Here is a 25,165-nt window from a genome sequence, read left to right as displayed (position 1 = left end):
GGTCAGTTTCTGTGTGTTTGTGAGCTTGTGGTCAGTGGGCCATATAAACAAAGAAGATGGGTGCAGGTGTATGCCATTCGGCCCCTCGAGCCTGCTCCGCAATTAAATGCGATCATGGCTGATCAACCAAATTCAGTACCCGGTCCCTGCTTTCTCCCCATAACCCTTGATCCCTTTAGCCTTCAGTAATATATCCAAATCCTTCTTGAATATATTTAATGTATTGGCCTCTACTGCCATCTGTGGTAGAGAATTCGACAGGTTCACCACACGACAGGTGGATAAATTCCTCCTCATTTCAGTCCTAAATGGCCTACCCCTATCCTTAGACTGTGACCCCTGGTTCTGGACTCCCCGACCATCGGGAGCATACTTCCTGCATCTAGTCGGTCCAGTCCTGTCAGAATTTTATAAGTTTCAATGAGATCCCCTCTCATTCTTCTAAACTCCTGCGAGTACAAGTCCACTCGATCCAATCTCTTCTCATATATCATTTCTGCCATCACAGGTGTCAGCCTGGTGAATCTTCGCTGAACTCCTTTCAAGTTAAGAATATCCTTCCTCAGATAAGGCGACCAGAACTGCACACAATACTCAAAATGTGGTCTCAACAAGGCCCTGTCTAACTGCAGCAAGACATCCTTGTCCCTGTACTCAAACCTCTCGCTATGAAGGCCAAAATGCCATTTGCCTTCTTAACCGCCTGCTGCACCTGCATGCTTACCTTCAGCGAATGGTGCACAAGGACACACAGGGCTCGTTGCACTTCCCCTTCTCCCAATCTATTGCCATTCACATAATAATCTGCCTTCCTGTTTTTGCCACCAAAGTGGTCAGTTTATGTGTTTTCGGTCAGGTTTTGGCCAGTGGGTCAGTTCCTGTGTGTTTTTGTCCAGAATGTGGTGAGTGGGTCAGTTTCTGTGTGCTCGTACAGGTTGTGGTCAGTGGGTCAGTCTTTGTGTGCTCGGTCAGGTTTTGGACAGTGTGTCAATTCATGTGTCATCAGTAAGGTTTTGGTCAGTGGGTCAGTTTCTGTGTGTTCAGTCAGGTTGTGTTCAGTTGATCAGTTTATGTGCGTTCGGTCAGTTTGTGGTCAGTGGTGCAGCTTCTGTGTGCTCCGTCAGTTTGTGGTCAGTTGGTCAATTTCAGTGTGTTCGGTCAGTTTGTGGTCAGTGGATCAGTTTCTGTGGGTTCTGTCAGTATGTGACAGTGGGTCAGTTTCTGTTTTTTCGGCCAAGTTGTGATCAATGGGTCAGTTGCTGTGTGTTTGTTCAGTATTTGTTCAGTTGTTCAATTTCTCTGTGTTTGGCAGGCTGTGGTCCATGGGTCAATTTCGGTGTGTTCAGCTAGGTTGTGGTAGATAGGCCGGTTTCTGTGTGCTCGATCAGGTTGTGGTCAGTATTTCAGTTTCAGTGTTTGTTCGGTTAGATTGTGGTCAATGGGTCAATTTCTGTGTGTTCGGTCAGGTTGTGGTCAGTGGGTCATTCCCTGTGTTTTCGGTCAGGATATGTCAGTGGGTCAGTTTCTGTGTGCTCAGTCAGGTTTGGGCAGTGGGTCAGTTTCTGTGGGTTCAGTCAAGTTGTGGTCTGTGTGTCAGTTACTGTGTGATCGTACAGGTTGTGATCAGTGGGTCTGTTTCTGTGTGTTCGGTCATGATTTGGTCAGAGGGCCACTTTCTTTGTGTTCGGTCAGGTTGCACTCAGTTGGGCAGTTTCTGTGTGTTCGATCGGGATTTGGTCAGTGGGTCAGTTTCTGTGTGTTCAGTCAGGTTGTGGGCAGTGTATCAGTTTCTGTGAGCTCGGGAGGTTTTGGTCCTGGGTCAGTTTATGTGTGTTCGGACATGATTTGGTCAGTGGTTCATTGTCTGTGTGTTTGGTCAGACTATTGTAAGTGTGTCAATATGTGTGTGCTCGGACAGATTGTGGTCAGTGGGTCAGTTTCTGTGTGTTCGGTCATGTTGTTGTCAGTGGGTCAGTCGATGAGTGTGTTCGGTCAAAATATGTTCAGTTGGTCAGTATCTATGTTCGGCCATGTTGTGGTCAACGAGTCAGTATCGGTGTGTTCAGTCAGGTTGTGGCCAGTGGGACAGTTTCAGTGTTTGTTCGGTCAGGTTTTGGTATGTGTGTCAGTTTCTGTGTGCTGAGTCAGATTGTGGTCCATGGGTCACTTTCTATGTGCTCAGACTGATTTCGGTCGTTTGGTCAGTTTCTGTGTGTTTGGTTAGGATTTGGTCAGTGGGTCAGTTTCTGTGTGTTCGGTCAGGTTGTGGTCAGTTGGTCAGTTTATGTGTGTTCGGCCAGGTATTTGTCAGTGGGCCAGTTTCTGTGTGTTCGTTCAGCTGGTGGTCATTGGGTCAGTTTATGTGTGCTCAGTCAGGTTGTGGGCCGTAGGTCAGTTTATGTGTGCTCGGTCAGGTTGTGGTCATAGAGCCAGTTTCTGTGTGTTCATTCAGCTTGTGGTCAGTGGGTCAGTTCCTGTGTGTTTTTGTCCAGAATGTGGTCAGTGGGTCAGTTTATGAGTGCTCGGAATGTTTGTGGTCAGTGGGTCAGTTTCTGTGTGTTCAGTCAGGTTGTGGTCAGTGGGTCAGCTTCTGTGTGTTGGTCAGCTTGTGGTCAGTGGTTCAGTTTATGTGTGTTCGGTCAGGATTTGGTCAGAGGGCCAGTTTCTGTGTGTTTGGTCAGCTTGTGTTCAGTGGGTCAGTTTATGAGCGTTTATTCATGTTGTGGGCAGTGGGTCAGTTTCTGTTTGCTCGTTCATATTTTGGTCAGTGGGTCTGCTTATGTGCGTTCAGACAGGTTGTGGTCATTGGGTCAGTTTATGTGTGTTCGATCAGGTTGTTGTCAGTGGGTTCGTTTCTGTGTGTTCGGTCAGGTTATGGTCAATGTTTCAGTTTCTGTGTTTTCGGACAGGTTGTGGCTAGTGGGTCATTTTCTGTGTGTTCGGTCAAGTTGTGGTCAGCTGGTCAGTTTCTGTGTGTTTGGTCAGGTTGTGGTCAGTGGGTCAGTTTCTGTGTGCTCGGTCTGGTTGTGGTCAGTGGGTCAGGTTCTGCGTTTTCGGACAGGTTGTGGTCAGTGGGTCATTTTCTGTGTGTTTGGTCAGGTTGTGGTCAGTAGGACTGTTTCTGCACGTTTGGCCATTTGTGATCAGTGTCTCAGTTTCTTTGTGTTCAGTCAGATTGTTTTCAGTTGGCCAGTTTCTGTTTGTTCGATCAGATGTGGACAGTTTGTCAGTTTCATTGTGATCGGTCAGGTTGTGGTCAGTAGGTCAGTTTCTGTGTGTTCCGTCAGGATTTGGTCAGTGTGTCAGTTTCTGTGTGCTAGGTCAGGTTTTGGTCACTGTGGCAGTTTCTGTGTGATCAGTCAGGTTGTTGTCAGTGGGGTAGTTTTTGTGTGATCGGTCAGGTTGTGTTCAATGGGTCATTTTCTCTGTGTTCGGTCAGGTTCTGTTCAGTGGGTCATTCCCTGTTTGTTCGGTCAGGTTGAGTTCAGTGTCAGTTTCTGTGTGTTCGGTCACGATTTGGTCAGTGTGTCAGTTTCTGTGTGATCAGTAATATTTGGTCAGTGGCTCAGTTTCTGTGTACTCAGAGAGAATGTTTTCAGTGGGTCAGTTTCTGTGCGTGTGCTCAGGCTGTTTTCAATCGGTCAATTTCTGTGTGCTCGGACAGGTGTTGGTCAGCGGGTCACTTTCTGTGTACTCAGACAGAATGTTTTCAGTGGGTCAGTTTCTGTGTGTGTGGTCAGGCTGTTATCAATCGGTCAGTTTCTGTGTGCTCGGAGAGTTGTTGGTCAGTGGGTCAGTTTCTGTGTTTTCGGAAGGTGGTGGTCTGTGGGTCAGTTTCCATGTGTTCAGTCATGTTGCGGTCGGTGGGTAAGTTTCCGTGAGTTCGGTCAGGATTTCTTCAGTTGGTCACATTCTGTTTGTTTGTCCAGGTTGTGGTCAATGTGACAGTTTCTGTTTGATTGGTCAGGTTGTGATCAGTGTGTCATTTTCAGCGTTTTTTCGTTCAGGTTGTGGTCAATATGTCAGTTTCTGTGTGTTCGGCCTGTTTGTGGTCAGTGGGTCATTTCATGTTTTTTTGGTCAGGATATGTCGTTCGGTCAGTTTCTGTGTGCTCAGTCAGGCTGTGGTCTGTGGGTCAGTTTCTGTGTGTTCAGTCTGTATTTGGTCAGTGTGTCAGTGTCTGTGTGCTCAGTAATGTTGTGGTCAGTAGGTCAGTTTTGTGTGTTTATGTCCAGAAGTGGTCAGCGGTTAAGTTTCTGTGTGCTCAGACAGGCTGTGTTTAGTGGGTCATTTTCTGTGTGTTCGGTCAGTTTGTGGTCAGTTGGTCAGTTTCTGTGCCTTCAGTCAGTATGTGGTCAGTAGGTCTGTTTCTGCGTGTTTGGCCAGTTTGTATCACTGGCTCAGTTTTGTTGAGTTCGGTCAGGATGTAGTCAGTGATTCATTTTCTGTGTGTTCGGTCAGATTGTTTTCAGTTGGTCAGTTTCTGTTTGTTCGATCAGATGTGGTCAGTTTGTCAGTTTCTGTGTGATCGGTCAGGTTGTGATCAGTGGGTCAGCTTCTGTGTGATCTGTCAAGTTGTGGTCAATGGGTCAGCTTCTGTGTGATCGGTCAGTTTGTGGTCAGTGGGTCAGTTTCTGTGCGTTCGGGCAGGATTTGGTCGTTGTGTCAGTTTCTGTGTGATAGGTCATGTTTTGGTCAATGTGTCTGTTTCTGTGTGATCAGTCAGGTTGCTGTCAGTGGGGTAGTTATTGTGTGTTCGGTCAGGTTGTGTTCAATGGGTCAGTTTCTGTCTGTTCGATCAGGTTGTGTTCAGTGTATCATTCCCTGTGTGATCGGTCAGGTTGTTTTCTGTGTGTCAGTTTCTGTGTGATCAGTAATTTTTGGTCAGTGGGTCAGTTTCTGTGTACTCAGAGATAATGTGTTCAGATGGTCAGTTTCTGTGTGTGCTCACACTGTTGTCAGTCGGTCAGTTTCTGTATGCTCGGACAGGTGTTGGTCAGTGGGTCAGTTTCTGTGTTTTCGGAAGGTGTTGGTCAGTGTGTCTGTTTCTGTGTGTTCAGTCATGTTGTGGTCAGTGGTTCAGTTTCTGTGAGTTCGGTCAGGATTTCTTCAGTTGGTCACGTTCTGTGTGCTTGTCCAGGTTGTGGTCAATGGGACAGTTTCTGTTTGATCGGTCAGGTTGTGGTCAGTGAGTCAGTTTAAGTGTTTTTTCGGTCTGGTTGTGGTCAATATGTCAGTTGCTGTGTGTTCGGTCAGTTTGTGGTCAGTGGGACATTTCATGTTTTTTTGGTCAGGATATGTCGTTGGGTCAGTTTCTGTGTCCTCAGTCAGGTTCTGGTCTGTGGTTCAGTTTCTGTGTGTTCAGTCATGTTGCGGTCGGTGGGTCAGTTTCTGTGAGTTCGGTCAGGATTTCTTCAGTTGGTCACGTTCTGTTTGTTTGTCCAGGTTGTGCTCAATGGGACAGTTTCTGTTTGACTGGTCAGGTTGTGGTCAGTGTGTCAGTTTCAGCGTTTTTTCGTTCAGGTTGTGGTCAATATTTCAGTTTCTGTGTCAGTTTGTGGTCAGTGGGTCATTTTATGTTTTTTTGGTCAGGATATGTCGTTGGGTCAGTTTCTGTGTGCTCAGTCAGGTTGTGGTCTGTGGTTCAGTTTCTGTGTGTTCATTCATGTTGCAGTCGGTGGGTCAGTTTCTGTGAATTCGGTCAGGATTTCTTCAGTTGGTCACATTCTGTTTGTTTGTCCAGGTTGTGGTCAATGGGACAGTTTCTGTTTGACTGGTCAGGTTGTGGTCAGTGTGTCAGTTTGAGCGTTTTTTCGTTCAGGTTGTGGTCAATATGTCAGTTTCTGTGTGCTCGGTCAGTTTGTGGTCAGTGGGTCATTTTATGTTTTTTTGGTCAGGATATGTCGTTGGGTCCGTTTCTGTGTGCTCAGTCAGGCTGTGGTCAGTGGGTCAGTTTCTGTGTGTTCACTCAGTATTTGATCAGTGTGTCAGTTTCTGTGTGCTCAGTAATATTGTGGTCAGTGGGTCAGTTTTGTGTGTTTTTTTCCAGAAGTGGTCAGCGGTTCAGTTTCTGTGTGCTCAGGCAGGTTGTGGTTAGTGGGCCATTTTCTGTGTGTTCAGTCAGTTTGTGGTCAGTTGGACAGTTTCTGTGCATTGAGTCAGTATGTGGTCAGTCGGTCTGTTTCTGCGTGTATGGCCAGTTTGTATCACTGGCTCACTTTTGTTGAGTTCGGTCAGGATGTGGTCAGTGTTTCAGTTTCTGTGTGTTCGGTCAGATTGTTTTCAGTTGGCCAGTTTCTGTTTGTTCAATCAGATGTGGTCAGTTTGTCAGTTTCTGTGTGATCAGTCAGGTTGCGATCAGAGGGTCAGCTTCTGTGTGATCGGTCAACTTGTGCTCAATGGGTCAGCTTCTGTGTGATCGGTCAGTTTGAGGCCAGTGGGTCAGTTTCTGTGTGTTCCATCAGGATTTGGTCATTGTGTCAGTTTCTGTGTGCTAGGTCAGGCTTCGGTCAATGTGTCTGTTCTTTGTGATCAGTCAGGTTGCTGTCAGTGGGGTAGTTATTGTGTATTCGGTCAGGTTGTGTTCAATGAGTCAGTTTCTGTGTGTTCGATCAGCTTGTGCTCAGTGTGTCATTCCCTGTGTGTTCGGTCAGGTTGTTTTCAGTGTGTCAGTTTCTGTGTGTTCGGTCACGATTTGGTCAGTGTGTCAGTTTCTGTGTGATCAGTAATTTTTGTTCAGTGGGTCAGTTTCTGTGTACTCAGAGAGAATGTGTTACTTGGTCAGTTTCTGTGTGTGTGGTCAGACTGTTGTCAATCGGTCAGATTCTGTATGCTCGGACAGGTGTTGGTCAGTGGGTCAGTTTCTGTGTTTTCGGAAGGTGGTGGTCAGTGGATCTGCTTCTTTGTGTTCAGTCATGTTGTGGTCAGTGGGTCAGTTTCTGTGAGTTTGGTCAGGATTTGTTCAGTTGGTCACGTTCTGTGTGTTTGTCCAGGTTGTGGTCAATGGGACAGTTTCTGTTTGATCGGTCAGGTTGTGGTCAGTGTGTCAGTTTAAGTGTTTTTTCGGTCCGGTTGTGGTCAATATGTCAGTTCCTGTGTGTTCGGTCAGTTTGTGGTCAGTGGGACATTCCATGTTTTTTTGGTCAGGATATGTCGTTGGGTCAGTTTCTGTGTGCTCAGTCAGGATTTGGTCAGTGGGTCAGTTTCTGTGTGTTCAGTAATGTTGTGGTCAGTGGATCAGTTTTGTGTGTTTTTGTCCAGAATGTGGTCTGCGGGTAAGTTTCTGTGTGCTCAGACATGTTGTGGTTAGTGGGTCAGATTCTGTTTGTTCGGTCATGATTTGGTAAGTGGAGCAGTTTTTGTGTGTTCGGTCAGGATTTGATCAGTGGGTCTGTTTCTGTGGGTTAGGTCAGCTTGTAGTCAGTGGGTCAGTATCTGCGTGTTCAGTCAGGTTGTGGTCAGTTGGTCAGTTTCAGTGTGTTCTGTCAGTTTGTGGTCAGTGGATCAGTTTTTTTGGATTGGGTCAGGTTGTGCTCAGTGGGCAATTGCTGTGTGTTCAGTCAGGATTTGTTCAGTTGTTAAGTGTGTTAGGCCATGTTGTGCTCAATGGATCAGTATCGGTGTTTACGGTCAGGTTTTGGTCTGAGAGGCATTTTCAGTGTGTTAAGTCAGTTTGTGTTCAAAGGATCATTTTCTGATTGTTCCATGAGTGTGTGGTCAGTGGTTCAGTTGCAGTTTACTCGGTCATGCTATTGTTATTGTGTCAGTTGCTGTGTGTTCTTTCAGGTTTTGTTCAGTCGGTCAGTTTCTGTGTGTTAGGCCATGTTGTGGTCAACTGGTCAGTGTTGGTGTGTTCCATCAGGTTTTGGTAGTTAGGCCAGTTTCTGTGTGCTCGGTCATGTTGTGGTCAGTGGGTCAGTTTATGTGTTGGTTCGGTCAGGTTTTGGACTATTGGTCAGTTTCTGTGTGATCGGTCAGGTTGTGGTCAGTGGGTTAGTTTATGTCTGTTCAGTCAAGGTTGTGGGCAGTGGTTCAGTTTACGGGTGGTCAGTCAAATCGTGGAGATTGGGTCAGTTTCTGTGTGCTCGGTCAGGCTTTGGTCAGTGGGTCAGTTTATGTATCTTCGGAGAGTATATGGTCAGTTGGACAATTTCTGTGTGTTCGGTCAGACTGTTGTTACTGTGTCAGTTTATCTGTGCTCGGACAGGTTGTGGGCAGTGGCTGAGTTTCTGTGTGCTCAGCCACGTTCTGGTCAGTGGGTTAGTTTAAGTGTCTGTTCGGTCAGGTTCTGGTCAATGGGTCAGTTTCTGTGTCCTGTCTGTTTGTGGTCAGTGGATCATTTCCTGTGTTATCGGTCAGGATATTTCAGTGTATTAGTTTATGTGTGCTCCATCACGTTGTGCTCTGTGGGTCAGTTTCTGTGAGTTCGGAAAGTTTCCGGTCAGAGGATCAGTTTCTGTGTGTTTGGTCAGGATTTGTTCACTGTTTCAGTTTCTTTGTGTTCGATCAGGTTGTGGTCAGTGAGCCAGTTACTGTGTGTTCGGTCAGTGTGTGGTCAGTGTGTCATTTTCACTGTTTACCGGTCCATGGGTCAGTTTCTGCGTGTTTGGTCAGGCTTTGTTCAGTGGGTCAGTTTCTGTTTGTTTCGTCCGTTTGTAGTCAGTGGGTCATTTTCTGTGTGCTCGGTCAGTTTGTGGTATTGTGTCAGCCTTGGTGAGCTCGCTCAGGTTGTGGTCAGCGTGTCAGTTACTTTGTGTTCACTCAAGATTTTTCAGTGTGTCAGTTTCTTTGTGATCAGTAAGGTTTGGTAAGTGGGTCAGTTTCTGTGTTTTCAGCCAGGTTGTGGTTACTGTGTCAGCTCCTGTGTGTTTGGTCAGTTTGTGGTCAGTGGCTCAGTTTGGTTGAGGTCGGTCAGGATGTGGTCAGTGTTTCAGTTTCTGTGTGTTTGGTCAGATGGTTTTCAGTTGGCCAATTTCTGTGTGTTCGATCAGATGTGGTCAGTTTGTCAGTTTCTGTGTGATTGGTCAGGTTGTGGTCAGTGGTTCAGCTTCTGTGTGATCGGTCAATTTGTGGTACGTGGGTCAATTTCTGTGTGTTCGGTCAGGTTGTGGTCAGTGGGTCAGTTTCTGTCTGTTCGGTCAGGTTGTGGTCAGTTGGCCAGTTTCTGTGTGTTTGGTCAGAATGTGATCAGTGGGACATTTCTGTGAGTTCGGTCAGGTTTTGGTCATTGTTTCAGTCTTTTTGTGCTCTGTAAGGATTCGGTCAGTGTGTCAGTTTCTTTGTGATCAGTAAGGTTTTGGCAGTGGGTCAGTTTCTGTGTGATCGGTCACGTTTGGTTCAATGGATCAGTTTCTGTGTGTTCTCTCATTTTGTGGTGAGTGGGGCAGTTTCTATGTGTTCAGTCAGGCTTTGGACAGTGGGTCAGTTTCTGTGGGTACGGTCAGGTTGTGGTCAGTGGGACAGTTTCTGCGTGTTCACTCAGGTTGTGGTATTTGCACAGTTTCACTGTGTTCTGTCAGTTTGTGGTCAGTAGATCAGTTTCTTTGGTTTCAGTCAGATTGTGTTCATTGGGGCAGTTGCTGTGTGTTCGGTCAGGATTTGTTCAGTTGTTCAGTTTCTGTGTGTTAGGCCATGTTGTGGTCAATGGATCAGTATCGGTGTTTACAGTTAGGTTGTGGTCAGTGGGTCAGTTTCAGTGTGTTAAGTCAGTTTGTGGTCAAAGGATCAATTTCTGTGCTTTCCATCAGTGTGTGATCAGTGGGTCAGTTGCAGTTTACTCGGTCATGCTGTTGTCAGTGGGTCAGTTGCTGTGTATTCAGTCAGGATTTGTTCAATTGGTCAGTTTTTGTGAGTTAGGCCATGTTGTGGTCAACAGGTAAGTTTTAGTGTGTTCGGTCAGGTTATGATAGGTAGGCCAGTTCCTGTGTGTTCGGTCAGGTTGTGGTCAGTGGGTCAGTTCCTGTGTTGCTTTGGCCAGGTTGTGGTCTATGGGTCAGGTTCTGTGTGATCAGTCAGTTTGTAATCAGTGGCTCACAATCTATGTGCTCAGAAAGTTTGTTCAGGATATGGTCAGAGGCCCAAATGCTGTGTGTTCGATCAGCTTGTGGTCAGTGGATCAGTTTATGTTTGTTCAGTCAGGTTGTGGGCAGTGGGTCAGTTTATGGGTGATCAGTCAGGTTGTGGGCATTGGGTTAGTTTCTGTGTGCTGGATCAGGTTTAGGTCAGTGGGTCAGTTTATGTGTGTTTGTACAGGATATGGTCAGTGGGACAATTTCAGTGTGTTTGATCAGACCTTTGTTGGTGTGTCAGTTTCTCTGTGCTCGGACAGGTTGTGGTCAGTGGGTGAGTTTCTGTGTGCTCAGCAACGTTGTAGTCAGTGGGTCAGTTTCAGTTTTTGTTCGGTCAGGTTGTGGTCAATGGGTCAGTTTCTTTGTTCGGTCTGGTTGTGGTCAGTGGGTCATTTCCTGTGTTTCCGGTAAGGATATGTCAGTGTGTCAGTTTCTGTGTGCTTCATCAGGTTGTGGTCTGTGGGTCAGTTTCTGTGTGGCCAGACAGTTTGTGGTCAGTGAGTCAGTTTCTATGTGTTTGGTCAGGATTTGTTCACTGTTTCAGTTTCTTTGTGTTCGATCAAGTTGTGGTCAGTGAGCCAGTTACTGTGTGTTCGGTCAGTGTGTGGTCAGTGTGTCATTTTCAGTGTTTACCGGTCCGTGGGTCAGTTTCTGTGTGTTTGGTCAGGCTTTGGTCAGTGGGTCAGTTTCTGTGTGTTTCGTCCGTTTGTAGTCAGTGGGTCATTTTCTGTGTGCTCGGTCAGTTTGTGGTATTGTGTCAGCCTTGGTGAGCTCGCTCAGGTTGTGGTCAGAGTGCCAGTTCCTTGGTGCTCGGTCAGGTTGTGGTCAGTTTGTCATTTTCAGTGTGTACCGGTCAGTGGGTCAGTGTCTGTGTGTTTGATCAGGTTTTGGTCTGTGGGTCAGATTCTGTGAGGTCCGTCAGGATGTGGTCAGTGGGTTAGTTTCTGTGGGTTCGGTCAGTTTGTGGTATTGTGTCAGTCTGTGCGAGCGAGCTCAGTTTGTGGTCAGTGTGCCAGTTTCTTTGTGTTCGCTCACGATTTTTTCAGTGTGTCAGTGTCTGTGTCATCTGAAAGATTTGGTCAGTGGGTCAGTTTCAGTGTGTTCGGTCAGGATGTGGTCAGTGGGTCAGTTTCTGCTTGTTCAGACAGGATGTGTTCAGTGGGTAAGTTTCTGTGTGTGGTCAGATTGTTGTCAGTGGGTCAATATCTGTGTGTTCAGACTGGTGTTGGTCAGTGGGTCAGTTTCCATGTGTTCAGCAGGTGGTAAAGCGGGTCAATTTCTGTGTGTTTGGTAAGGTTGTTGTCAGTGGGTCTGTTTCTGTGCACTCATTAAGTTTGTGGTCAGTGGATCAATTTCTGTCGGTTCCATCAATGTGTGGTCAGTGGGTCAGTTTCTGTGTGTTCAGTCAAGTTGTCAGTGGGTCAGTTTCTGAGTGATCAGTCAGGATTTGTTCAGTTGGTCACTTTCTGTGTGTTTGTTCAGGTTGTGGTCAATGGGTCAGTTGCTGTGTGTTCGGTCAGGTTGTTGTCAGTGGGTCAGTTTCTGTGTGTTGGTCAGCTTGTGGTCAGTGGGTCATATAAACATAGAAGATAGGAGCAGGAGTAGGCCATTCGACCCTTCCAGCCTGCTCCGCCAATCATTGCGATCATGGCTGTTCATCCAAATTCAGTTACCAGTCCCTTCTTTCTCCCCATACCCCTTGATCCCTTTAGCCTTAAGAACTACATCCAACTCTTTCTTGAATATATTTAATTTATTGGCCTCCACTGCCTTCTATGGAAGAGAATTCCACATGTTCACCACTCTCTGGGTGAAGAAATTCCTTCTCATTTCTGTCCTAAATGTCCTACCCCTTATCCTTAGACTGTGACGTCTGTTTGTGTACTCCCCGACCATCGGGAACATCCTTCCTGCATCTAGTCTGTCCAGTCCTGTCAGAATTTTATAAGTTTCAATGAGATCCCCTCTCATTCTTATAAACTCCAGCGAGTGCAAGCCCAATCGACCCAATCTCTCCTCATACCTGATTCCTGCCATCCCAGATATCAACCTGGTGAATCTTCGCTGAACTCCTTCCATGGCAAGAACATCCTTCCTCAGATATGGCGACCAAAACTGCATACAATACTCAAGATGTGGTCTCAACAAGGCTCTGTGTAACTGCAGCAATACATTCTTCTTCCTGTACTCAAACCTTCTCGCTACGAAGGCCAACATACCATTTGCATTCTTAAACGCCTGCTGCACCTGCATGCTTACCTTCAGCGACTGGTGCACAAGGACACACAGGTCTCGCTGCAATTCCCCTTCTCCCAATCTATTGCCATTCAGATAATAATCTGCCTTCCTGTTTTTGCCACCATAGTCGACACTTTATGTGTGTTCAGTCAGGATTTGGTCAGTGGGTCAGTCTTTGTTTGCTTGGTCAGGTTTTGGACAGTGTGTCAATACATGTGTGATCAGTAAGGTTTTGGTCAGTGGGTCAGTTTCTGTGTGTTCAGTCAGGTTGTGTAAAGTGCGGCAGTTTCTGTGTGCTCTGTCAGTTTGTGTTCAGTTGGTCATTTTAAGTGTGTTCTCTCAGTTTGTGGTCAGTGGATCTGTTTCTGTGGGTTCTGTCAGTGTGTGGTCAGTGGGTCAGTTTCTGTTTTTTCGGTCAAGTAATGGTCAATGGTTCAGCTGCTATGTGTTTGCTCAGTATTTGTTCGGTTGTTCAGTTTCTGTGTGTTTGGCCAGGTTGTGGTCCATGGGTCAATTTCGGTGTGTTCGGCCAGATTGCGGTAGGTAGGCCTGTTTCTGTGTGCTCGCTCAGGTTGTGGTCAGTGGTTCAGTTTCAGTGTTTGTTCGGTTAGGTTGTGGTCAATGTGTCAGTTTCTGTGTGTTCGGTCAGGTTGTGGTCAGTGGGCCATTCCCTGTGTTTTCGGTCTGGATATGTCAGTGGGTCAGTTTCTGTGTCCTCAGTCACGTTGTGGGCAGCGGGTCAGTGTTTTTGTGCTCAGACAGGTTGTGGGCAATGGTTCAGTTTCTGTGGTTTCAGTCAGGTTGTGGTCTGTGGGTCAGTCTCTGTGTGCTCGGACAGGTTGTGGTCAATGGGTCTGTTTCTGTGTGTTCCGTTATGATTTGGTCAGAGGGCCACTTTCTGTGTGTTCGGTCAGTTTGTACTCAGTGGGGCAGTTTCTGTGTGTTCGATCGGGATTTGGTCAGTGGGTCAGTTTCTGTTTGCTCAGTCAGGTTGTGGGCAGTGGATCCGTTTCTGTGTGCTCGGGAAGTTTTGGTCAGTGGGTCAGTTTATGTGTGTTCGGACATGATCTGGTCAGTGGGTCAATGCTTGTGTGTTTGGTCAGCCTATTGTTTGTGGGTCAGTTTCTGTATGCTCGGACAGGTTGTGGTCAGTGGGTCAGTTTCTGTGTGTTCAGTCAGGTTGTGCTCAGTGGGTCAGTTTCTTTGGGTTCGGTCATGTTGCTTTCAGTGTGTCAGTTGCTGTGTGTTCCATCAGGATTTGTTCAGTTGGTCAGTTTCTGTGATAGGCCATGTTGTGGTCAACGGGCCAGTATTGGTGTGTTCAGTCAGGTTGTGGTCATTGTGTCAGTTTCTGTGTGCTCGTTCAGGTTCCTGGTCAGTGGTTCAGTTTCAGTGTTTGTTCGATCAGATTGTGGTCTGTGGGTCAGTTTCTGTGTGCTCAGTCAGGTTGTGGTCGGTGGGTTACTTTCTATGTGCTCTGACTGGTTGTGGTCAGTGTGTCAGTTACTGTGTGTTTGGTCAGGTTTTTTCAGAGGGTCAGTTTCTCTGTTTTTGGTCAGGTTGTGGTCAGTCGGTTAGTATCTGTGTTTTTGGTCAGGATTTGGTCAATGGGTCAGTTTCTTTGTACTCAGACCGGTTGTGGTCAGTGTGTCTGTTTATGTGTGTTGAGTCAGGATTTGGTCGGGGGGTCTGTTTCTCTGTGTACAGTCAGGTTCTGGTCAGTGGGTCAGTTTATGTGTATTCGGCCAGGATATGGTAAGAGTGCCAGTTTCTGTGTGTTCGATCAGCTTGTGGTCAGTGGATCAGTTTATGTGTGTTCAGTCAGTTTTAGGGCAGTGGGGCAGTTTATGGGTTTTCGTTCAGGATTTGGTCAGATGGCCAGTTTCTATGTGTTCGATCAGCTTGTGATCAGTGGGTCAGTTTATGTCTGGTCAGTCAGGTTGTGCGCAGTGGGCCAGTTTATGTGTGTTCAGTCAGGTTGTGGTCAGTGGGTCAGCTTCTATGTGTTGGTCAGCTTATGGTCAGTGGGTCAGTTTCTTTGTGTTTTTGTCCAGAATGTGGTCAGTGGCTCAGTTTCTGTGTGCTCAGACAGCTTTTGGTCAGTGGGTCAGTTTCTGTGAACTCGGTCAGGATTTGGTCAGTGTGTCAGTTTCTGTGGGTTCAGTCAGGTTTTGGTCAGTGAATCATTTTCTGTGAGTTCGGGTAGGATTTGTTCAGTTGGTCACGTTCTGTCTGTTTGTCCATGTTTTGGACAATGGGTCAGTTTCTGCGTGATTGATCAGGTTGTGGTCAGTGTGTCAATTTCAGTGTTTGTCCGGTCAGGTTGTGGTCAACAGGTCAGTTTCTGTGTGTTCCGTCAGTTTGTGGTCAGTGGGACATTTCATGTTTTTTTGGTCAGGACATGTCATTGGGTCAGTTTCTGTGTGCTCAGTCAGGTTGTGGTCTGTGGATCAGTTTCTGTGTGCTCAGTCAGGATTTGGTCAGTGGGTCAGTTTCTGTGTGCTCAGTAAGGTTGTGGTCAGTGGGTTAATTTCTGAGTGCTTTTGTCCAGAATGTGGTCAGCGGGTCAGTTTCTGTGTGCTCAGTAAGGTTGTGGTCAGTGGGTCAGTTTCTGAGTGCTTTTGTCCAGAATGTGGTCAGCGGGTCAGTCTCTGTGTGCTCAGTGAGGTTGTGGTCAGTGGGCCGGTTTCTGTGTATTCAGTCAGGTTGTAGTCAGTGGGTCAGCTTCTGTGTGTTGGTCAGCTTGTGTTCAGAGGTTCAGTTTATGTGTGTTCAGTCAGGATTTTGTCAGACGTCCAGTTTCTGTGTGTTATGTCAGCTTGTGGTCAATGGGATAGTTTATGAGAGTTTATTCAGGTTGTGGGCAGTGGGTCTGTTTCTGTGTGCTTGTTCATATATTGTTCATTGTGTCAGTTTATGTGTTTTCAATCAGGTCGTGGTCACTGGGTCAGTTTCTGTGTGTTCGATCAGGTTGTGGTCAGTGGGTTAGTTTCTATGTGTTTGGTCAGGTTACGGTCAGTGTTTCAGTTTCTGTGTGTTCGGTCAGTTTGTGGTCAGTGGGTCAGTTTCTGGTTGATCGGCCTGGTTGTGGTCAGTGGGTCAGTTTCTATGTTTTCAGACAGGTTGTGTTCAGTGTGTCAGTTTCTGCGTTTTCGGAGATGTAGCTGTCAGTGGTTCAGTTTCTGTGTGTTCCGTCTGGTTGTGGTCAGTGGCTCAGTTTCTGTGTTTTCTGTCAGTTGTTGGTCACTTGATACGTTTATGTGTATTCGGTCAGTTTGTGGTCAGTAGGTCTCTTTCTGCGTGATTGGGCAGTTTGTGGTCAGTGGATCAGTTTGATTCACTTCGTTCAGGATGTGGTCAGTGTTTCAGTCTCTGTGTGTTCGGTCAGATTGTTTTCAGTTCGCCAGTTTCTGTTTGTTCAATCAGATGTGGTCAGTTTGACAGTTTCTGTGTGATCGGTCAGGTTGTGGTCAGTGGGTCAGCTTCTGTCTGATCGGTCAGCTTGAGGTCAGTGGGTCAGTTTATGTGAGCTAGGTTTGGATTTGGTCAGTGTGTCAGTTTCTGTGCGCTAGGTCAAGTTCTGGTCCGTGGGTCAGTTTCTGTCGGTTCAGTCAGGTTTTGGTCACTGTTTCAGTTTCTGTGTACTCAGACAGGATGTGTTCAGTGGCACAGTTTGTGTGTGTCTGGTCAGACTGTTGTCAGTGGGTCAGCTTCTGTGCACTCCGACAGGTGTTTGTCAGTGGGTCAGTTACTGTGTGTTCAGTCAGGTTGTGGTCAGTGGATCAGTTTCTGTGAGTTTGGTCAGGATTTGTTCAGTTGGACACGTTATGTCTGTTTGTCCATGTTGTGTACAATGGGTCAGTTTCTGTGTGATTGGTCAGGTTGTGGTCAGTGTGTCAGTTTCAGTGTTTGTCCTGTCAGGTTGTTGTCAATAGGTCAGTTTCTGTGTGTTCAGTCAGTTTGTGGTCAGTGGGTCAGTTTCTGAGTGCTCAGTCAGGATTTGCCCAGTGGGTCAGTTTCTGTCTGCTCAGTAAAGTTGTGGTCGGTCGGTCACTTTCTGTATGTTCTTTAAGGTTGTGGACTCTGGGTCAGTTTCTGTATGCTCAGTAAGGTTGTGGTCGGTTGGTCAGTTTCTGTGTGTTCTTTGTGGTTGTGGGCTGTGGGCCAGTTTCTGTGTGCTCAGTCAGGATGTTGTCAGTGGGTCAGTTTCTGTGTGCTCAGTAAGGTTGTGGTCGGTTGGTCAGTTTCTGTGTGTTTTTTAATGTTGTGGGCTAAGGGCCAGTTTCTGTGTGCTCAGTCAGGATTTTGTCAGTGGGTCAGTTTCTGTGTGCTCAGTAAGGTTGTGGTCTGTGGGTCAGTTTCTGTGTGTTTTGCCCAGAAAGTGGTAGCGAGTCAGTTTCTGTGTGCTCAGAGAGGTTGTGGTCAATGGGTCAGTGTCTGTGTGTTCAGTCTTCTTGTGTTCTGTGTGTCAGTTTCTGCGTGTTCGGTCAGGTCGTGGTCAGTGGGCCAGTTTCTGTGTTTTTTGTCAGGTCGTGGTCAGTGGGTCAGTTTCTGTCAGTTTGGTCAGGTTTTGTTCATTGTGTTAGTCTTTGTGTGCTCTATCAGGATTCGGACAGCGTGACAATTTCTATGTGATCAGTACTGTTTTGGTCAGTGGGTCAGTTTCTGTGCGATCGATCAGGTTGTGTTCAGTGGATCAGTTTCTGTGCGATCGGTCAGGTTGTGTTCAGTGGATCAGTTTCTGTGTGTTCTCTCATTTTGTGGGCAGAGGGGCAATTTCTGTGTGTTTGGTCAGGATTTGGTCAGTGGGTCAATTTCTGTGTGTTCAGTCGGGTTGTGGTTAGTGGGTATGTTTCTGCGTGTTCGGTCAGGTTGTGGTCAGTTGGTCAGTTTCAGTGTGTTCTGTCAGTTTGTGGTCTGTGGATCAGTTTCTTTGGGTTCCCTCAGTGTGTGGTTAATGGGTCAGTTTCTGTTTGTTCGGGTCAATTTGTTGTCAGTGAGTCAGTTGCTGTGTGTTCGGTCAGGATTTGTTCAGTTTGTCAGTTTCTGTGTGTTTGGCCAGGTTGTGGTCTATAGGTCAGCTTTGCTGTGTTCGGTCAATTTGTGGTCAGTGTGTCAGTTTCAGTGTTTGTTCGGTCAGGTTGTGTTCAATGGGTCAGTTTCTGTGAGTTCGGTCAGGCTGTGGTTAGTGGGTCATTTTAAGTTTTTTTCTGTCAGGATTTGTCAGTGGGTCCGTTTATGTGCGTTCGTTCAGGTTGTGGTCAGAGTGGCAGTTTCTGTGTGTTCGGGCAGGATTCGGTCAGTGGGTCAGTTTCTCTGTGCTCGGACAAGTTGTGGTCACTGGGTAAGTTTCTGTGTGTTCGGTCAGGTTTTGGTCAGTGGGTGAGTTTCTGTGTGTTCAGTCTGGTTGTGGTCAGTGGGTCAGTTTATGTGTGTTCGGTCAGGGTTTGGTCAGCAGGCCAGTTTTTACGTGTTCAGTCAGCTTTTGGTCAGTGGGTCAGTTAATTTGTGTACAGTCAGCTTGTGGTCAGTTGGTCAGTTTCCATGTGCTCAGTCAGGTTGTGGGCAGTGGTTCAGTTTCTGTGTGTTCCATCAGGTTGTGGGCAGTGTGTAGCTTTCTGTGTGCTCGGTCATGTTTTGGTCAGTGTGTCAGTTTCTGTGTGCTCGGACTGGTTGTGGTCAGTTTTTGAGTTTCTGTGTGGCAAGCCAGTGTCTGTGTGCTCGGTCAAGTTTTGGTCAGTGTGTCAGTTTCACTGTGCTCAGCCTGGTTGTGGTCAGTGAGTCAGTTTCTGCGTGCTCGAACAGGTTGTGGTAAGTGGGTCAGTTTCTTTGTGCTCAGACAGGTTGTGGTCAGTGGGGCAGTTTATGTGTGTTTGGTTCGACTGTTGTTAGTGGGTAAGGTTCTGTGTGCTCGGACAGGTTGTGGTCATAGTCATAGAGGCATAGAGTCATAGAATTATAAAGCACAGAAAGAGGCCCTTCAGCCCATCGCGTCCATGCCGGCCACCAAGCCCTGTCTAATCTAATCCCATTTTCCAGCATTTGGTCCATAGCTTTGTATGCTATGGCAATTCAAGTGCTCATCCAAATGCTTCTTCAATGTTGTGAGAGTTCCTGCCTCTACCACCCTTTCAGGCAGTGAGTTCCAGATTCCAACCACCCTCTGGGTGAAAAAGTTTTTCCTCAAATCCCCTCGAAACCTCCTGCCCCTTATTTTGAATCTATGCCCCCTTGTTATTGACCCCTCTACTAAGGGGAAAAGTTCCTTACTATCTACCCTATCTGTGCCCCTCATAATTTTGTACACCTCAATCAGGTCCCCCCTCAGCCTTCTCTGCAACAAGGAAAACAACCCCAACCTGTCCAGTCTTTCTTCATAGCTGAAGCGCTCCAGCCCAGGTAACATCCTGGTAAATCTCCTCTGCACCCTCTCCAAAGCAATCACACGCGCCCCATAGTGTGGCGACCAGAAATGCACACAGTAGTCCAGCTGTGGCCTTATCAGCGTTTCATACAGCTCCATTATCAGCTCCCTGCTCTTATATTCTATGCCTTGGCTAATGAAGGCAAGTATCCCATATGCCTTTTTAACCACCTTATCCACCTGTTCTGCTGCCTTCAGGGATCTATGTACATGCACACCAAGGTCCCTCTGATCCTCTGTCTTTAATAGGATCTTACCATTCATTGTGTATTCCCTTGCCTTGTTAGTCCGTCCAAAATGCATCACCTCACACTTTTCAGGGTTAAATTCTATTTGCCACTGTTCCGCCCATCTGACCAACCCATCTATATCATCCTGCAGCTTGAGGCTTCCCTCCTCGCTATTTAGCACCCCATCAATTTTCGTGTCATCTGCGAACCTACTGATCATACTCTTTATATTCACATCCAAATCATTAATGTAGAACACAAACAGCAAGGGACCCAGCACCGATCCCTGCAGTTCCCCACTGGACACAGGCTTCCAGTCACGAAAACAACCTTCCAACATCACCCTCTGCCTTCTGCCACTGTCAGTGGGACAGTTTCTGTGTGTTCAGCCAGATTGTCGTCATTGTGTCAGTTTTTGTGTGTTGATTCAGGTTGTTGGCAGTGAGTCAATTACTGTGTGCTCGGTCAGGTTGTGGTCAGTGGGTCAGTTTATGTGTGTTCATTCAGGTTGTGGGCATTGGGGCAGTTTATGTGTGTTCAGCCAGGTTGTGTGCAATGGGTCAGTTTCTGTGTGCTCGGTCAGGTTGTGGTCAGTTGGTCAGTTTATGTGTGTTCATTCAGGTTGTGGGCAATGGCTCAGTTTCTATGTGCTTGTTCAGCTATTTGGCAGTGGGTCAGTTTATGTGTGTTCAGAACGGATCTGGTCAGTGGGTCAATTTCTGTGTGTTTGGTCAGACTGTTGTTAGTGGTTCAGTTTCTGTGTGCTCGGACATGTTGTGGTCAGTGGGGCAGTTTTTGTGTGCTCGGCCAGGTTGTTGACATGGAGTCAGTTTCAGTGCTTGTTCGGTCAGGTTGTGGTCAATGGGTCAGTTTCTGTATGTTCGGTCAGGTTGTGGTCAGTGGGTCATTTCCTGTGTTTTCGGTCAGGATATGTCAGTGTTTCAGTTTGCATGTGCTCCGTCATGTTGTGGTCTGTGAGTCAGTTTCTTTGTGATAGATCAGGATTTGGTCAGTGGATCAGGTTCTGTGTGTTCAGTCAGGTTGTGGTCAGTGGATCAGTGGTTCAGTTTCTATGTTTTCGGTCAATTGTTTTCAGTTGGTCAGTTTCTGCGTGTTGGGTCAGTATTTGTTCAGTTGGTCAGTTTCTGTGTGTTTGTCCAGGTTGTTGTCAATGGGTCAGTTTCTGTGTATTCGTTTGCTTGTGGCATGAAGGACAGCTTCTGTGTGTTCGGTCAGGTTGTGGTCAGTGTGTCAGTTTCTGTGATCGATCAGGATTTTATCAGGTGGTCAGGGTCTGTTTGTTCGGTCAGGATGTGTTCAGTGGGTCATTTCATTTTATTTCGGTCAGGATATGTCTTTGGGTCAGTTTCTGTGTGCTCAGTCAGGTTGTGGTCTGTGGGTCAGTTTCTGTGTATTCAGTCAGGATTGGCCAGTGTTTCATTTCTGTGTGCTCTGTAAGTTTGTGGTCATTGGGTGAGTTTCTGTGTATTCATTCAGGTTGTGGTCAGTGGGTCAGTTTCTGTATGTTCAGTCAGGTTTTGGTCAGTGTGTCAGTTTCTGTATGTTCAGTCAGGTTGTGTTTAGTGGATCAGTTTATGTCTGTTCTCTAATTTTCTGGTCAGTGGGCCAGATTCTGTGTGTTCGGTGTTGTTGTGATCACTGTCTCAGTCTGTGTGTGCTCGGTCAGTTTTTGGACAGTGTGTCAATTTCTGTGGGTTCATTCAGGTTGTTTTCAGTGGGCCAGTTAGGTGTGTTCTCTCATTTTGTGGTCAGTGAGGCAGTTCTGTGTGCTCGGTCAGTTTGTGGTCAGTTTGTCATTATCAGTGTATTCACTCAGTTTGTGGTCAGTGGATCAGTTTCTGTGGGTGCCATCAGTGTGTGGTTAGTGGCTCAGTTTCTGTTTTTTCGTTCAAGTTGTGAAAAATGGGTCAGTTGCTGTGTGTTCGGTCAGGATTTGTTCAGTTGTTCAGTTTCTGTGTGTTTGGCCAGTTTGTAGTCAATGGGTCAATTTCGGTGTGTTCGGCCAGGTTGTGTTCGGTAGTCCTGTTTCTGTGTGATCCGTCAGGTTGTGGTCAGTGGTTCAGTTTCAGTGTTTGTCCGGTTAGTTAATGGTCAATTGGCCAGTTTCTGTGTGTTCGGTCAGGTTGTGGTCAGTGGGTCATTTCCTGTGTTTTCGGTCAGTATATGTCAGTGGGTCAGTTTCTGAGTGCTCAGTCAGGTTGTGGTCTGTGGGTCAGTTCTGTGTGCTGAGACGGTATCTGGTCAGTGGGCCAGTTTCTGTGTGTTTGATCATGATTTTGTCAGTGGGTCAGTTTCTGTGTGCTCAGTCAGGTTGTGCTCAGTGGGTCAGTTGCTGTGTGTTCAGTCAGGATTTGTTCAGTGGGTCCATTTCTGCGTGTGCAGTCAGGTTGTGGGAAGTGGATCAGTTTCTGTGTGCTCGGGAGGTTTTGGTCAGTGGGTCAGTTTATGTGTGTTCGGAGAGTATCTGGTCAGTGGGTCAATTTCTGTTTGTTTGGTCAGACTTTTGTAAGTGGGTCAGTTTCTGTGTGCTCGGACAGGTTGTGACCTCTGGTTCGGTTTCTATGTGTTCGGTCAGGCTGCGGTCAGTGGGTCAGTTTCTTTGTGTTCAGAGAAGTTGTGGTCAATTGTTCAGTTTCTGTGTGTTCGGTCAGGATTTGTTCTGTGTGTCAGTTTCTGTGTGTTTGCTCCGGTTGCGGTCAGTGGGCCAGTGTATATGTGTTCAGTCAGGACGTGGTCAATGGGTCAGTTTCGTGTGTTCAGCCAGGTTGTGGTCAATGGGTCAGTTTTGGTGTGTTGGGTCAGGTTTTGGGAGGAAGTTCCGTTTCGGTGAGCTCATCAGGTTGTGGTCAGTGAACCAGTTTCAGTGTTTGTTCGTTCAGGTTGTGGTCAGTGGGCCCGTTTCAGTGTTTGTTCAGTCAGGTTGTGGTCTGGGGTCAGTTTCTGTGTGTTCGGTCAGGTTGAGCTCAGTGGGACATTATCAGTGCTTTCGGTCAGGTTGTGGTCTGTGGGTCAGTTTCTGAATGGTAGGTCATGTTGTGCTCTGAGGGTCAGTTTCTATGTGCTCGGACAGGTTTTGGTCAGTGTGTAAGTTTCTATGTGTTCTGGCAGGATTTGGTCAGTGGGTCATTTCTGTGAGTTTGGTCAGGTTGTGTTCTATTGGTCAGTTTCTGTGTGTTCATTCAGGATTTGATCAGTGGTTCAGCTTTTTATGTTTGCTGAGGTTGTAGTCAGTGGGTCAGTTTATGTGTATTCGGTCAGGATTTGGTCAGTGGGTCAGTTTCTGTGTGTTCAGTCAGGTTGTAATCAATGGGTCAGTTTATGTGTGTTCAGTCAGGATTTGATCAGAGGGCCAGTTTCTGTGTGTTCGGTCAGCTTGTGGTCAGTGGATCAGTTTATGTGTGTTCTGTCAGGTTGTGGGCAGTTAGTCATTTTATGTGTTTTCGGTCAGGATATGTCAGTGGGTCAGTTTCTGTGTGCTCAGTCAGGATGTGGTCTTTGAGTCAGTTTCTGTGTGCTCAGACGGGTTGTGATCAGTAGGTCAGCTTCTGCATGTTTGGTCAAAATTTAGTCAGTGGGTCAGTTTCTGTGTGTCCGGTCACTTTGTGTTCAGTGTGTCAGATTCTGTGTGCTCGGTCAGGATTTGTTCAGTGAGTCAGTTTCTGTGTGTTCAGCCAGTTTGTGGTCAGTGGTCTGTTTTGGTGTGTAGGGTCAGGTTTCGGTACGAAGGCCCGTTTCTGTGAGCTCGGTCAGTTTGGGGTCAGTGGGTCAGTTTCAGTGTTTTATCGTTCAGGTTGTGGTCAGTGGGTGTATTTCAGTGTTTGTTCAGTCAGGTTCTGGTGCATGGGTCAGTCTCTGTGTGTTCAGTCAGGATTTGGTCAGTGGGTCAGTTTCTGTGTGTTTGCTCTGTTTGCAGTCATAGGGTCAGTTTTCGTGTGTTCGGTCAGGATTTGGTCAGTGGGTCAGTTTCTGTGTGTTCGGAGAGGTTGTGCTCTCTGGGTTCGCTTATGTGTGTTCGTTCAGGTTTTGGTCAGTGGGTCAGTTTTTGTGTGATCAGTCAGGTTGTATTCAGTGGGTCAGTTTCTGTGTGTTCGGTCAGCTTGTGGTCAATGGTTCAGTTTATGTGTGTTCAGTCAGGTTGTGGACATTGGGTCAGTTTCTGCGTGCTTACACAGGTTCTGGTCAGTGGTTTATTTTCTTTGTGTTCAGTCAGGTTGTGGTCATTGGATCAGTTTCTGTGTGTTCTATCAGGTTGCGTTCAGTGGACCATTTTCTGTGTGTTCAGTTAGGTTGTGGTCAGTTTGTCAGTTTCTGTTTGTTCGGTCAGGTGTGGTCAATTGGTCATTTTCTGTGAGATCGATCAGGTTGTGGTCAGTGTGTCAGTTTCTGTGTTTTCAGCCAGGATTTGTTCAGTGTGTCAGTTTCGTTGTGCTCAGTCAGGTTGTGGTCAGTTGTTCAGTTTCTGTGTCTTCATTCTTGTTGTGGTCATTGTGTCAGTTTCTGTGTGTTTGATCAGGTTGTGGTCAGTGGGTCAGTTTCTGTGTGTTCGGTCAGGATTTGTTCAGTATGTCAGTTTCTGTGTGATCAGTCATGTTGTGGTCAGTGGGTCAGATGCTGTGTGTTCGGTCAGGATTTGTTCAGTATGTCAGTTTCTTTGTGATCAGTCATGTTGTGGTCAGTGGGTCAGAATTATTTTGTTTTCTTTATTCATTGATGGGATGTGGGCGCCGCTGGCTGGCTAGGCCTGCATTTAGTGCCCGTCCCTAATTGCCCTTGAGAGGATGCTGGTGAGACGCCTTCTTGAACCGCTGCAGTTCATATGGTGTAGGTACACCCACAATACTGTTAGGATGGGAGTTCCAGGTTTTTGGCCCAGCGACAGTGAAGGAACGGCGATACAGGTCCAAGTCAGGATGATGTGTGGCTTGGAGCGGCACTTGTATGTGGTGATGTTCCCATGCATCTGCTGCCCTTGTCCTTCTAAGTGGTAGAGGTCGCGGGTTTGGAAGGTGCTGTTGAAGGAGCTTTGGCGAGTTGCTGCAGTGCATCTTGTAGATGGTACACACTGCAGACACAGTGCGCCGGTGGTGGAGGGAGTGAATGTTGAATGTGCTGGATGGAGTGCCAATCAAGCGGGCTGCTTTATCCTGACTGGTGTCGAGCTTCTTGCATGTTGTTGGAGCTGCACTCATCCAGGCAAGTGGAGAGTATTCCATCACACTTCTGACTTGTGCCTTGTAGATGGTGGAAAGGCTCTGGGGAGTCAGGAGTGAGACACTCGCCGCAGAATTCCCAGCCTCTAGCCTCAGTATTTATATCGCTGGTCCAGTTCAGTTTCTGATCAATGGTAACCCCCAGGATGTTGATAGTGGGGGATTCAGCGATGGTAATGCCATTGAATGTCAAGGGGAGATGGTTAGAGTCTCGCTTTTTGAAGGTGGTCATTGCCTGGCACTTGTGTGGTGCGAATGTTACTTGCCACTTGTCAGCACAAGTCTGAATGTTGGCCAGGTCTTGCTGCATATGGACACGGACTGCATCAGTATCTGACGAGTCTCGAATGGTGCTGAACAGTGTGCAAACATCAGCGAACATCCCCACTTCTGACCTTATGATGGAGGGAAGTTCATTGATGAAACAGCTGAAGATGGTTGGGCCTAGGACACTGCCCTGAGGATCTCCTGCTGTGATGTCATGTGATTGAGATGAATGACCTCCAACAACGACAGCCAACTTCCTTTGTGCTAGGTATGATTCTGTGTGTTTGATAAGGATGTGTTCAATGTGTCAGTTTCTCTGCATTCTGTCAGGTTGTGGTCATTGTGTCGGTTTCTGTGTTCGATCATGATGTGGTCAATGGGTTAATTTCTGCGTGTTCTCTCAGGTTGTGTTCAATGGATCAGTTTCTGTGTGTTCTCTCAGTTTGTGTTCAGTGGTGCAATTTCTGTGTGCTCAGTAAGGTTGTGCTCAGTTAGTCAGTTTCAGTGAGTTCCGTTAGTTTGTGGTCAGTGTATCAGTTTCGCTGGGTACCGTCAGTGTGTGGTCAGTGGGAAAGTTTCTATTTGATCTGTCAAGTTGCTGTCATTGGGACAGTTTATATGAGTTCGATCAGGATTTGTTCAGTTGATCAGTTTCTTTGTGTTTTGCAGGTTGTGGTCAATGTTCACTTTCGGTGTGTTGGGTAAGGT

The sequence above is a fragment of the Somniosus microcephalus genome, unplaced genomic scaffold, assembly GCF_052327205.1.
Source record: "Somniosus microcephalus isolate GS21.2 unplaced genomic scaffold, FLI_Smic_1.0 unresolved_chr8, whole genome shotgun sequence".
Lineage (NCBI taxonomy): Eukaryota > Metazoa > Chordata > Chondrichthyes > Squaliformes > Somniosidae > Somniosus > Somniosus microcephalus.
The sequence above is the reverse complement of the archived record's forward strand: the minus strand, read 5'-3'. Positions refer to the sequence as shown.